Below are 12,149 nucleotides of genomic sequence, written 5' to 3'. Positions count from 1 at the left end.
ACTAGCAAACAGAATCCAACAGCACATTAAAAGGATCATACACCATGATTAAGTGGGGTTTATTCCAGAAATGCAAGGATTCTTCAATACATGCAAATCAATCAATGTGATAAACCATATTGACAAATTGAAGGAGAAAAACCATATGATCATCTCAATAGATGCAGAGAAAGCTTTCAACGAAATCAACACCCATTTATGATAAAAACCCTGCAGAGAGTAGGCATAGAAGGAACTTTCCTCAACATAATAAAGGCCATATATGACAAACCCACAGCCAACATCGTCCTCAATGGTGAAAAACTGAAAGCATTTCCACTAAGATCAGGAACAAGACAAGGTTGCCCACTCTCACCACTCTTATTCAACATAGTTTTGGAAGTTTTAGCCACAGCAATCAGAGAAGAAAAGGAAATAAAAGGAATCCAAATCGGAAAAGAAGAAGTAAAGCTTCACTGTTTGCAGATGACATGATACTATACACAGAGAATCCTAAAGATGCTACCAGAAAACTACTAGAGCTAATCAATGAATTTGATAAAGTAGCAGTATACAAAATTAATGCACAGAAATCTCTGGCATTCCTATACACTAATGATGAAAAATCTGAAAGTGAAATCAAGAAAACACTCCCATTTACCACTGCAACAAAAAGAATAAAATATCTAGGAATAAACCTACCTAAGGAGACAAAAGACCTGTATGCAGAAAACTATAAGACACTGATGAAAGAAATTAAAGAGGATACAAACAGATGGAGATATATACCATGTTCTTGGATTGGAAGAATCAACATTGTGAAAATGACTCTACTACCCAAAGCAATCTACAGATTCAATGCAATCCCTATCAAACTACCACTGGTATTTTTCACAGAACTAGAACAAAAAATTTCACAATTTGTATGGAAACACAAAAGACCCCGAATAGCCAAAGCAATCTTGAGAACAAAAAAAAGAGCTGGAGGAATCAGGCTCCCTGACTTCAGACTATACTACAAAGCTACAGTAATCAAGACAGTATGGTACTGGCATAAGAACACAAAGATAGATCAATGGAACAGGATAGAAAGCCCAGAGATAAACCCACACACATATGGTCACCTTATCTTTGATAAAGGAGACAGGAATGTACAGTGGAGAAAGGACAGCCTCTTCAATAAGTGGTGCTGGGAAAACTGGACAGGTACATGTAAAAGTATGAGATTAGATCACTCCCTAACACCACACACAAAAATTAACTCAAAATGGATTAAAGACCTAAATGTAAGGCCAGACACTGTCAAATTCTTAGAGGAAAACATAGAACACTGTATGACATAAATCACAGCAAGATCCTTTTTGACCCACCTCCTAGAGAAATGGAAATAAAAACAAAAATAAACAAATGGGACCTAATGAAACTTCAAAGCTTTTGCACAGCAAAGGAAACCATAAACAAGACCAAAAGACAACCCTCAGAATGGGAGAAAGTATTTGCAAATGAAGCAACTGACAAAGGAATAATTTCCAAAATTTACAAGCAGCTCATGCAGCTCAATAACAAAAAAACAAACAACCCTATCCAAAAATGGGCAGAAGACCTAAATAGACATTTCTCCAAAGAAGATATACAGACTGCCAACAAACACATGAAAGAATGCTCAACATCATTAATCATTAGAGAAATGCAAATCAAAACTACAATGAGATATCATCTCACACCAGTCAGAATGGCCATCATCAAAAAATCTAGAAACAATAAATGCTGGAGAGGGTGTGGAGAAAAGGGAACACTCTTGCACTGCTGGTGGGAATGTGAATTTGTACAGCCACTATGGAGAACAGTATGGAGGTTCCTTAAAAAACTACAAATAGAACTACCATATGACCCAGCAACCCCACTACTGGGCATATACCCTGAGAAAACTATAATTCAAAAAGAGTCATGTACCAAAATGTTCATTGCAGCTCTATTTACAATAGCCAGGAGATGGAAGCAACCTAAGTGTCCATCATCAGATGAATGGATAAAGAAGATGTGGCACATATATACAATGGAATATTACTCAGCCATAAAAAGAAACGAAATTGAGCTATTTGTAATGAGGTGGATAGACCTAGAGTCTGTCACACAGAGTGAAGTAAGTCAGAAAAAGAAAGACAAATACCGTATGCTAACACATATATATGGAATCTAAGAATAAAAAATGTCATGAAGGGCTTCCCTGGTGGCGCAGTGGTTGAGAGTCCGCCTGCCGATGCAGGGGACATGGGTTCGTGCCCCGGTCCGGGAGGATCCCACATGCCGCCGAGCGGCTGGGCCCATGAGCCATGGCCGCTGAGCCTGCGCGTCCGGAGCCTGTGCTCCGCAGCGGGAGAGGCCACAACAGTGAGAGGCCCGCGTACGGCAAAAAAAAAAAAAAAAAAAAAATGTCATGAAGAACCTCGGAGTAAGACAGGAATAAAGACACAGACCTACTAGAGAATGGACTTGAGGATATGGGAAGGGGGAAGGGTAAGCTGTGACAAAGCGAGAGAGAGGCATGGACATATATACACTACCAAACGTATGGTAGATAGCTAGTGGGAAGCAGCCGCATAGCACAGGGAGATCAGCTCGGTGCTTTGTGACCGCCTGGAGGGGTGGGATAGGGAGGGTGGGAGGGAGGGAGATGTAAGAGGGAAGAGATATGGGAACATATGTATATGTATAACTGATTCACTTTGTTATAAAGCAGAAACCAACACACCATTGTAAAGCAATTATACTCCAATAAAGATGTAAAAAAAAAAAAGACAAATAATACAACAAGCAAAACTCTTGAAAAATAAATGGGGATACTAATACTTTGTACCTCATGGATTATTGAAGTGATTAATTACTCTTAGAAGAATGTGCAGCACATAGCTAATAGAATATTTATTGTTAACAACTGCCTTCATAAAGGGCAAATAAAAACATATTTTAATAGGAATTAGGTGCAATGCTGAAAGGAAAGAAAGAGCTCCCGGTATTAGGAATAATGATACGGAGACAGTCATTTAAAATAGAAATTGAAAGCAAGTAAATTATTAAGCAAATTTTCATTTCCTTCTATTTGTACTTTCCACCGAGGAGGTGCCAATGTATTGATTATTGCTACAGTCTAATTTATTTTACCACGTGGTATCACTATCATTGCATGATAAAGAAGATCACATAGGACTTCCCTGGTGGCACAGTGGTTAAGAATCTGGCTAAGACCACACACTACAAAACTCTTAGAGGAAAACAAAGGAAAAACACTCTTTGACATAGATCACAGCAAGATCTTTTTTAACCCACCTCCTAGAGTAATGGAAATAAAAACAAAAATAAACAAATGGCAGTTAATTAAACTTAAAAGCTTTTGCACCACAAAGGAAACCATAAACAAGACGAAAGACAACCCTCAGAATGGGAGGAAGTATTTGCAAATGAAACAAAGGACAAAGGATTAATCTCCAAAATATACAAACAGCTCATGGAGCTCAACATCAAAAGACAAACAGTCCAATTAAAAAGTGGGCGGGGGCTTCCCTGGTGGCGTACTGGTTGAGTCCGCCTGCGGATGCAGGGGACACGGGTTCATGCCCTGGTCTGGGAAGATCCCACATGCCGTGGAGCGGCCAGGACCGTGAGCCATGGCCGCTGAGCCTGTGCGTCCAGAGCCTGCGCGTCCTGAGCCTGTGCTCCGCAACGGGAGAGGCCACAACAGTGAGAGGCCCGAGTACCGCAAAAAAAAAAAAGGGCGGAAGACCTAAATAGACATTTCACCAAGGAAGACATACAGATGGCTAAGAGACACATGAAAGATGCCCAACATCACTAATTATTAGAGAAATGCAAATCAAAACTACAATGAGGTATCACCTCATGCTGGTTGGCATGGCCATTATGAAAAAATCTAGAAACAATAAATGCTGGAAAGGGTGTGGTGAAAAGGGAACCCTCCTGTACCGTTGGTGGGAATGTAAACTGATACAGCAACTATGGAAAACAGTATGGTGGTTCCTTAAAAAACTACAAATAGAACTACCATACGACCCAGCAATCTCACTACTGGGCATATACCCTGAGAAAACCATAATTCAAAAAGAGTCACATACCACAATGTTCCTTGCAGCACTATTTACAATAGCCAGGACATGGAGCCAACATAAATGTCCATCGACAGATGAATGGATAAAGAAGATGTGGCACATATATGCAATGCAATATTACTCAGCCATAAAAAGAAATGAAATTGAGTTATTTGTAGTGAGGTGGATGGACCTAGAGTCTGTCATACAGAGTAAAGTAAGTCAGAAAGAGAAAACGAATACTGTATGTTGACACATATATATGGAAGCTAAAAAAAATGGTACTGATGAACCTAGTTGCAGGGCAGGAATAAAGACATAGACATAGAGAATGGATTTGAGGACACGGGGTGGGGGAAGAGTAAGCTGGGACGAAGTGAGAGAGTGGCATGGACATATATACACCACCAAATGTAAAATAAATAGCTAGTGGGAAGCAGCCGCATAGCACAGGGAGATCAGCTCGGTGCTTTGCGATGACTTAGAGGGGTGGGATAGGGAGGATGGGAGGGAGGCTCAAGAGAGAGGGGATATGGGGACATACGTATGCATATGGCTGATTCACTTTCGTGTACAACAGAAACCAACACAGTATTGTAAAGCAATTATACTCCAATAAAGATCTATTAAAAAAAAGAGTCATGTACCAAAATGTTCATTGCAGCTCTATTTACAATAGCCAGGAGATGGAAACAACCTAAGTGTCCATCATCGGATGAATGGATAAAGAAGATGTGGCACATATATACAATGGAGTATTACTCAGCCGTAAAAAGAAACGAAATTGAGTTATTTGTAGTGAGGTGGATGGACATAGAGTCTGTCATACAGACTGAAGTAAGTCAGAAAGAGAAAGACAAATACCGTATGCTAACACGTATATATGGAATCTAAGAAAAAAAAATGTCATGAAGAACCTAGGGGTAAGATGGGAATAAAGACACAGACCTACTAGAGAATGGACTTGAGGATATGCGGACGGGGAAGGGTAAGCTGTGACAGAGCGAGAGAGTGGCATGGACATATATACACGACCAAACGTAAAATAGATAGCTAGTGGGAAGCAGCCGCATAACAGAGGGAGATCAGCTCGGTGCTTTGTGACCACCTTGATGGGTGGGATGGGGGGGTGGCAGGGAGGGAGATGCAAGAGGGAGGCGATATGGGAACATATGTATAACTGATTCACTTTGTTATAAAGCAGAAACTAAGACACCATTGTAAAGCAATTATACTCCAATGAAGATGTAAAAAAAAAAAGTCCCCCTTTGTAGCCCAACACTACCTCTCCAACACTGCCGTGAATCCAACCAGAATAAGCATCAGTATCCCCTGCATCCATGTTTATGTGCATCATAAAAAGCCCTAGGCTCCTTGATCATCTCTCTTTTCAGACACTCTACTCCCCATCAGTTGGATGTCCCATTTTCTCACCCCTCCTCAACTCCTGACACTTTCCAATATGCCCTCTGGAATTCACAGTCATAAACCCCTCTTTTATCCTCAACCACCTCCCTGAACACTCCCTTCACCTCTGGATCTAACAGAAACCTGGCTCTCTCCAGAGGACTCTCGCAGCCCTCTCTACGTTTTTTTTTTCCTCCCTACAGCCTCTTGCCACTGGGTCTGGAAGTGGGGCAGGTGTCCTCCTTGCTCTTATTACTCTCAGACCTTTCTCCCTTTGTCCTCCACAAAAGCTCTACCTTTGAATTTCATGCCAAGAGATCATATATAACTCACCACCACCTCACTGTTGCTGACATCTACCAAACACTGTATATTTCCTTCCCCTTGTTTTTTCAAAACTTGAGCTCCTGGCTCACTCGCTGCAACGCTACTACCCTTCTTTTATTCTTGCAATTTCAGTACACACCACACAGATGAGTCTGGCTTACTCACACTTACCTGTACTTCTTTTCCTTCTCTCATGGCTCATTCCCACCAGCATACCGATAGGTTACTTCTCCCACACCAGCTACTGTTCCATTTTCATATTTACAGAAAAACTCTTCGAATATGTGGTCTACACTGTCTCCCATTCCTCTCCCCTCATTCTACGTTACCCTACTCCAATCCAACTAATAGCCCCACAGAAACTGCTCTCCACACATTCACGAATGACTGTGAATGTTACTAAACGCAACGCTCAATTCTTTGTCTCTGGCCCCATAGTTGCTGCTACCATATTTACACACACGGTCACGCACATGGTGACGCAGTCACAATCATATACATGCACAGTCACACCTAAATTACAATCACATACTGCTCCCGTCACCAGCGCACCGTCCACATACACACACACACACACCCCTCTACGGTTCCCATGCGATCACTCCCACACCTTGCTTCTGTGTCAATTTCACACACGCATCCAAGGTTCCCTGTCGCGATCGCTAGCGCGCGCGGACACACATACTCAACTCCCCACCGTCTTCCTTCTCACACCTGCTGGCTGGTAAAGCCTCAGACTCCGAAAATGTTAGCCCCTCACTGCCCTCCCCCGCAGCGGCGGCCTCGGCCTCTCAGGGGTCATTCCGCTTCCGGGTCTTAGACTCACTCGACTTTGCGGTTCCCTCAAGCTGTGGATGTTCCTCAGGGACTCGCGCACGACCCCTGCTATGGTCCTTAAAGGGCCGGTGTGCGGACAGAACTTTGCCTCGGATACGGCGGACACTGGGAAATGACTGGAGCCGGGACAACCTTTAAGAGCCCAGAGCCTAGTGGTCTCCATTCACAGGCCTCGGTCTTGGACCCTATCACTTCGCTCGGCAAAGACCATTGTCCTCACACCTCTCTATCTTTGGCAAGCGTCAACGAATTCCAGGCCGCGTTTAGAACGCAAGTCTCAACTGCTGAGTCCACGCTGCTGTTCCTCCGCAAACAAACGGCCCTCTCTGAGAACTTGGACCATAAGCCAACTCGGTCTTTCGACAGGAAGTAGCCGTGAACGCGATGGCCCCCGGGAAATGTAGTCCAGAGCCGTGGAAACTACCTCTGGAAGGAGCGTGCAATTCTTTTCTTTGCAAGCTCGCCGCCTGGGCATGTGACACATATGATGTGGCAGAAAGGTCTTGCGCCTCGGCCTGGCCGGGTGGAAACCTCTTATCCCACAAGCCCTGGCTTGAGGGTAGGATAAAGGGGAGGATCTATGGGGCACCCCCTCGGGAGAGGGAGAGGGGTGTCCCCTGTCTGTGAAGCCATTGAAGCTCCTCCTTGAACCCAGGTATAATATCCCTCACATCAGCAAATACCTTATTCCAATTACCCTTAAAGTGGTTTAAATTAATGTTCATGGTTACATTCGTATTGTGTAAATGTTATTCATGTCTGAGCCATTCTTTTTGCTGAAGTTAATACTTGCCAGCTTTTCTCATTTGTGTCCTTTCCTATGTGCTTGTCATTTAGATGTATATCTAAACTTTCTGATGGAGGAGTAATTTTTTCAGTATTTTCAAAATCATCAGGTAACCTTTAAATATTTTTTCTTTAATTTATTTTATTGTGAAATAGAAAACACCTGAAGAATACTGCATAGAATGTGTAAGTTCAGTGTAACGCCATACAAGTGAAGAAACAGTACATTGTTGTGGTGCTCCAAGGACAAAGAACAATATAAACTCAAAGGGCCAACATTGCCGGAACAAAGAGTTACAGGACTCTTATCACTCTGTCACATTGCGACCATTACAATGTCCCAGAGCCCTCCCAAGCAGCATGCCCTGTCCCTTTCCCGTCTCATATAAGGAAAGATATTTGTCCCGTTCTTCTCACGCTCTGCACACTGAAAGTATACATACCCTGCCCAATCAGCAGATGACTCGCAGGTTCCTTTGTTCCCTGGCTATGAAAACAGACCAGTAACCCTTGCTCAGGGTCTCCCTGGCTATCAGGAAGTCGGCCCGCTGTTCTGGCAGCGACACTTCCCTCTAATAAATTCTATCTTCTTTTCATTCTGCCTTGTGTCTGGAAATTCTTTTCCAACCCACGTTCGTACCATGACAACTATGGGTACCTCAAGAAGAAACACCCACCCTATATGATCATTTCTGACCCCTCAGACCCCAGCTGACCACTATCCTGATTGTTAATGTAATAATATCTTGTTTGTCACTTACCTATCTTTGAAATTTACATAAATGCAATCAAATTGTATGACTCTCTTACCTTGCTGAGTTGTTAAAACTCCTAACTGGATTAACTCAAAACTCCACACTAAAGGCTTTGCAGAAGTAAATGTATGCCCCATTCAGGGATAAAAACTATTTTCCTCAGTTACTATGGTGTTGCAAGACCCCAAGATCAACCCTCCCTCCGAGGTTCAATGATTCACTGGGAGAACTCACAGCAAAACATACAAAGCAAAATCAGCAAAAAAGAAAAGGTGCATTGGGCAAAGTCCAGGAAAAACCAGCCACATTCTTCCAAGGATCCTTTCCCAGTAGAGTTACCCAGGCCATTAATACATGTGAAATAGTACCAACCAGGGAAGCTCATTAGAAATTCAGTACCTAGGGTTTTTATCGGAGCCTGGTCACATAGGCAGTCTCTGCCTGGCACATTCCAGAATTTCAGACTCTCAGAAGGAAAGCAGGTATTTAGCATAAATTATATTGTTTGCACAAACACTTTAGGCACAGTAAGCCATTCTTATCAGTGAGGATAATGGGAATCTTCTCAAAATCCAAGTTCTAGTTGCAAGCCAAGGGCCAAACTTCAAGCAGGCCTTTCTAAGGATAAGAAGTCTCAGGTCTGCTACGTTAATCCTTTTCTGCACACTACTGTCCTAAACAAAATGTCTGGCTTTCAACAACAACAAAAAATTTCAAGGCATATGAAAAGGCAAGAAAAATCAAGACACTCCCAAAACACAAAGCAACAATCAGAACTAGACTCAGGTGTTCTTAGCTTGTTGCTGCATAACTTCAATCTCTGCCTCTGCCCTCACACAGCCTTCTTCTATCTTCTGTCTATTGTAAGTGGATTTAGGTCACAACCAGATAATTGGGATAATCTCAGCTAGCAATCCTTAACTTAATTACATCTGTAAAGACCCTTTTTTCCAAATAAGGTCACATTCACAGGTCCTGGGGGTTAGGATGTGGACATATCTCTGGGGTGTCACTATTAAACCCAAAACAACCTGTTACTATATTTAGTTTTATCCTAATAGATTTCCTTAGAATTCTCCTCTTATGTCACTGATCTCAGTGGTTTAGCAGAGCAAAGACCAAACTCGATCTACCCACCAAAACTTGCTCATTCTATAGTTTTATCTTAGTAAATGACAATTCTGGTCTTCTAGTTTCTTGGGCTGCAATATTTGGGCTGGCCTAGGTTCCTCTCTTTCTCTCATATCCCACATCAAATCTACAGATCCATTTAGCTCTATCTTCAAAATATATCTAGAATCCAACTATTTCTCCTAACTACCACTGCTATCACCCTAGACCAAGTCACCGTTATCTCTTACCTGGATTATTCCAACAGCCCATTGGCTAGTTTCCCTGCTTCCTTTTATGTCCCCCTACACCCTACTCTCTACTCAGCACCCCAAATGATGTCTTTTAAATATAAGATCATGTCACTCTTCTGTTCAAAACCCACTATTGCTTTGACATCTTGCTAAGACTAACCAAACTTCTTAAAATATTCTCCAAGGCCTTACATAAGTTGTCCTCTCATTAGCTCTTTCACCTCATCTACTACTCTCTACTTTGTCATGCTGGCCTACTTACTGCTCCTTGGATACACCAGGCTTGTATCTAACTTACGGCATTTATGTTTAGCTGTTTTCTCTGCTTATAATGCTCTTTATCCAAATATCTTCAAATGTCACTGCTTCTTCCTTTTGTTTTTGATCAAATATTTTCTTCTTAGGAAGGCTTTTCCTAACCATTCTATTTAAAATCACTCCCTTGTCACTCACTATCTTATTTTCAAGCTTCATTTTTCTCTACAGATCTTACCTTTATCTGGAACACTATATACTTCATTTACACGTTCACTGGTCACTTTCCCAGACTAGAATGTAAACTCCTTGAGGACAGGAAATTTGGACCGTTTTGTTCACTGATGCTTTCCTAGGGCTTAGAACGGCACCTGGCACAGATAAAGGGCTCCATAAATATCTGCTGAATGAAGAAATACATTTTGACAGCAACAGGAAATAGGCACTTTCATAAATTTTTTGGTGGAAATGGAAAGTGATTCATCTTTTGTGGACTGCAAATACTTATACATAATCTCTGACCCAGCACTTAGAGGAAATCGAAAGATGCACATGCACATCTGTGCAAAGCTGAATATATAAGGATTTCATTCCAAAATTGCACAAACCTGAAAACATCCTAAAAATTCACTAACATAGTATTAGTTAAAGTATGACATTTCCCCAACCATAAAGCATTATACCACCATAAGAAAAAGGAATATATATTAATACGGAATGTCTTCTAAGAAATAATAGTGAGTAAAAAACAAGGTGCTTTATACTATACTAACATTTGTGAAAAATAAAAATGTTATATATACAGATATGTTGGTATAATCATAGAATAACTCAAAGTAGTTAACATAAGAAACTAGTCACTGTAGATACATGTGGAGAAGAGAAATACTGAAAAGGAGACTTCTTTTTTCACTATAACCTTATTTAAATTTTTAAAATCGATGAGATGATTCCTTTAAAAACAATTATGAAGTAAAAAACTTGGCAGAGAGGGGAGCTAAGAGGAAAGTAGCAATGATTTCTAAGCTAGCAGCTTCTCGTGGTAAAGGAGATTGCTAAAATATGACTGTGGGAAGTCAATGACAATGGTAAACTATAACCCTGAAGCTTTTAGCAATGGAAAGATAGAAAATGGAATGTAATAAGAAGAAACAGCAGCATGAAACATAAGAGTTTTAAAAGACTACAGATGTATGAAGGACTGACTGCATATGTAGGCTATGAAAATGAAGAGAATATGGTCCTCTAGGATCTGCTTAAATAAAGAGGGCACTGATAGAGGAAGAATGATGAGTGAAGGCTTCACATCAACTAAAACTCAAGAAGAGTAGGGTCTATATAGCAAAACCTGGAAAACATTTTATGGTGTAAATTGCCTCACTGAACATCTATCTGTGCTCTCCCTTGTCCCAGGCACATCTGCCTGGTTCCCACTCATTCACTTGTACAGAAAAGGCTCCCACTCCTTTTCATTTCTTCTACTCACCACCTATGGCCTATTTTCTTGTCCTAACTTGAAGATTTCATGCAGTTTGGTGATGTGAGAGCCTGTATATAGGAAAATCACAAAAGGCTTGAATTCAAGCACCATCTCCAAACTCAGACTGACCTTGGGCCTTTAAGGAAATTACCATATAAAGAGGAACAAAGTAAATAACCTTTTGCCTTAAAGGTTGAGCATATACAATCATGTCACAGAGGGCTTGAGAATATCTGAAGCCTACATCTCAAAGCTGAACCCATTATGCCATGTAAAGATTCTAAATATATCAGAGATGTCACTTTACTTTCAAAAGTTGGATTATACGGAGAAGTTATCCATACATAATGTGGCTATGTTGCTCTAGTTCTCCAGCATCATATACCTATACAACTTCCTCTAAACATCTTTTAATTGTGGCTGAGCCTCCTGGTTGAACTGAACAATCACATCTCTGAATATTTACCTCATCAATGTCTCCCAAGGAACAGAGAAGAGAAAAACGTCTGGGGATAAGTTTGTGGACATAACCCAAAACAGGCCCCCCCCATAATAAAATACACCCTGTTTAAAAAGCCATACTGATTCAGTATTCTATTCCAGAACAAAATGTTTGGAATCTTAAGTGTTTATATTAAAATGGTATAAGTTATTTATTATATCAACAGGGAGCTTTTTCTCCTTAAAATTGAATCTACAGGAAGACATATCCTATTATCTCAGTTTGAAGAGGAAATGAGGCTGAGAGGATTCAGATTCCTCCACTATCTCAGCCACCCATGCAGTGGCCCACAATCACGTGATGACACACATATTTTCATACACACACAATCTTGCCCTACCACGTGCACACACA

At 41.2% G+C, this 12,149-nt stretch overlaps 1 protein-coding gene across 8 annotated transcripts in view; it reads right to left on the bottom strand.

Moving 5' to 3' along the window:
• LOC117198222 (zinc finger protein 790) overlaps positions 1-12,149 on the bottom strand; it is a 39,716-nt gene that overhangs the window by 27,129 nt on the left and 438 nt on the right. For 2 of the 8 annotated variants that reach the window (XM_033413736.2, XM_033413734.2), the window contains exon 2: positions 10,052-10,184. The gene's annotated coding sequence lies outside the window, so the exon portion shown is untranslated. Of the gene's footprint in view, positions 1-5,987; positions 6,612-6,642; positions 6,995-10,051; positions 10,185-12,149 lie in introns of those variants that run through there. The other 6 variants (XM_033413731.2, XM_033413735.2, XM_033413733.2 and 3 more) reach the window with 4 other exon arrangements.

The sequence above is a fragment of the Orcinus orca genome, chromosome 20 (assembly GCF_937001465.1).
Source record: "Orcinus orca chromosome 20, mOrcOrc1.1, whole genome shotgun sequence".
NCBI lineage: Eukaryota > Metazoa > Chordata > Mammalia > Artiodactyla > Delphinidae > Orcinus > Orcinus orca.
This window is presented reverse-complemented; position numbering and strand designations above follow the sequence as displayed.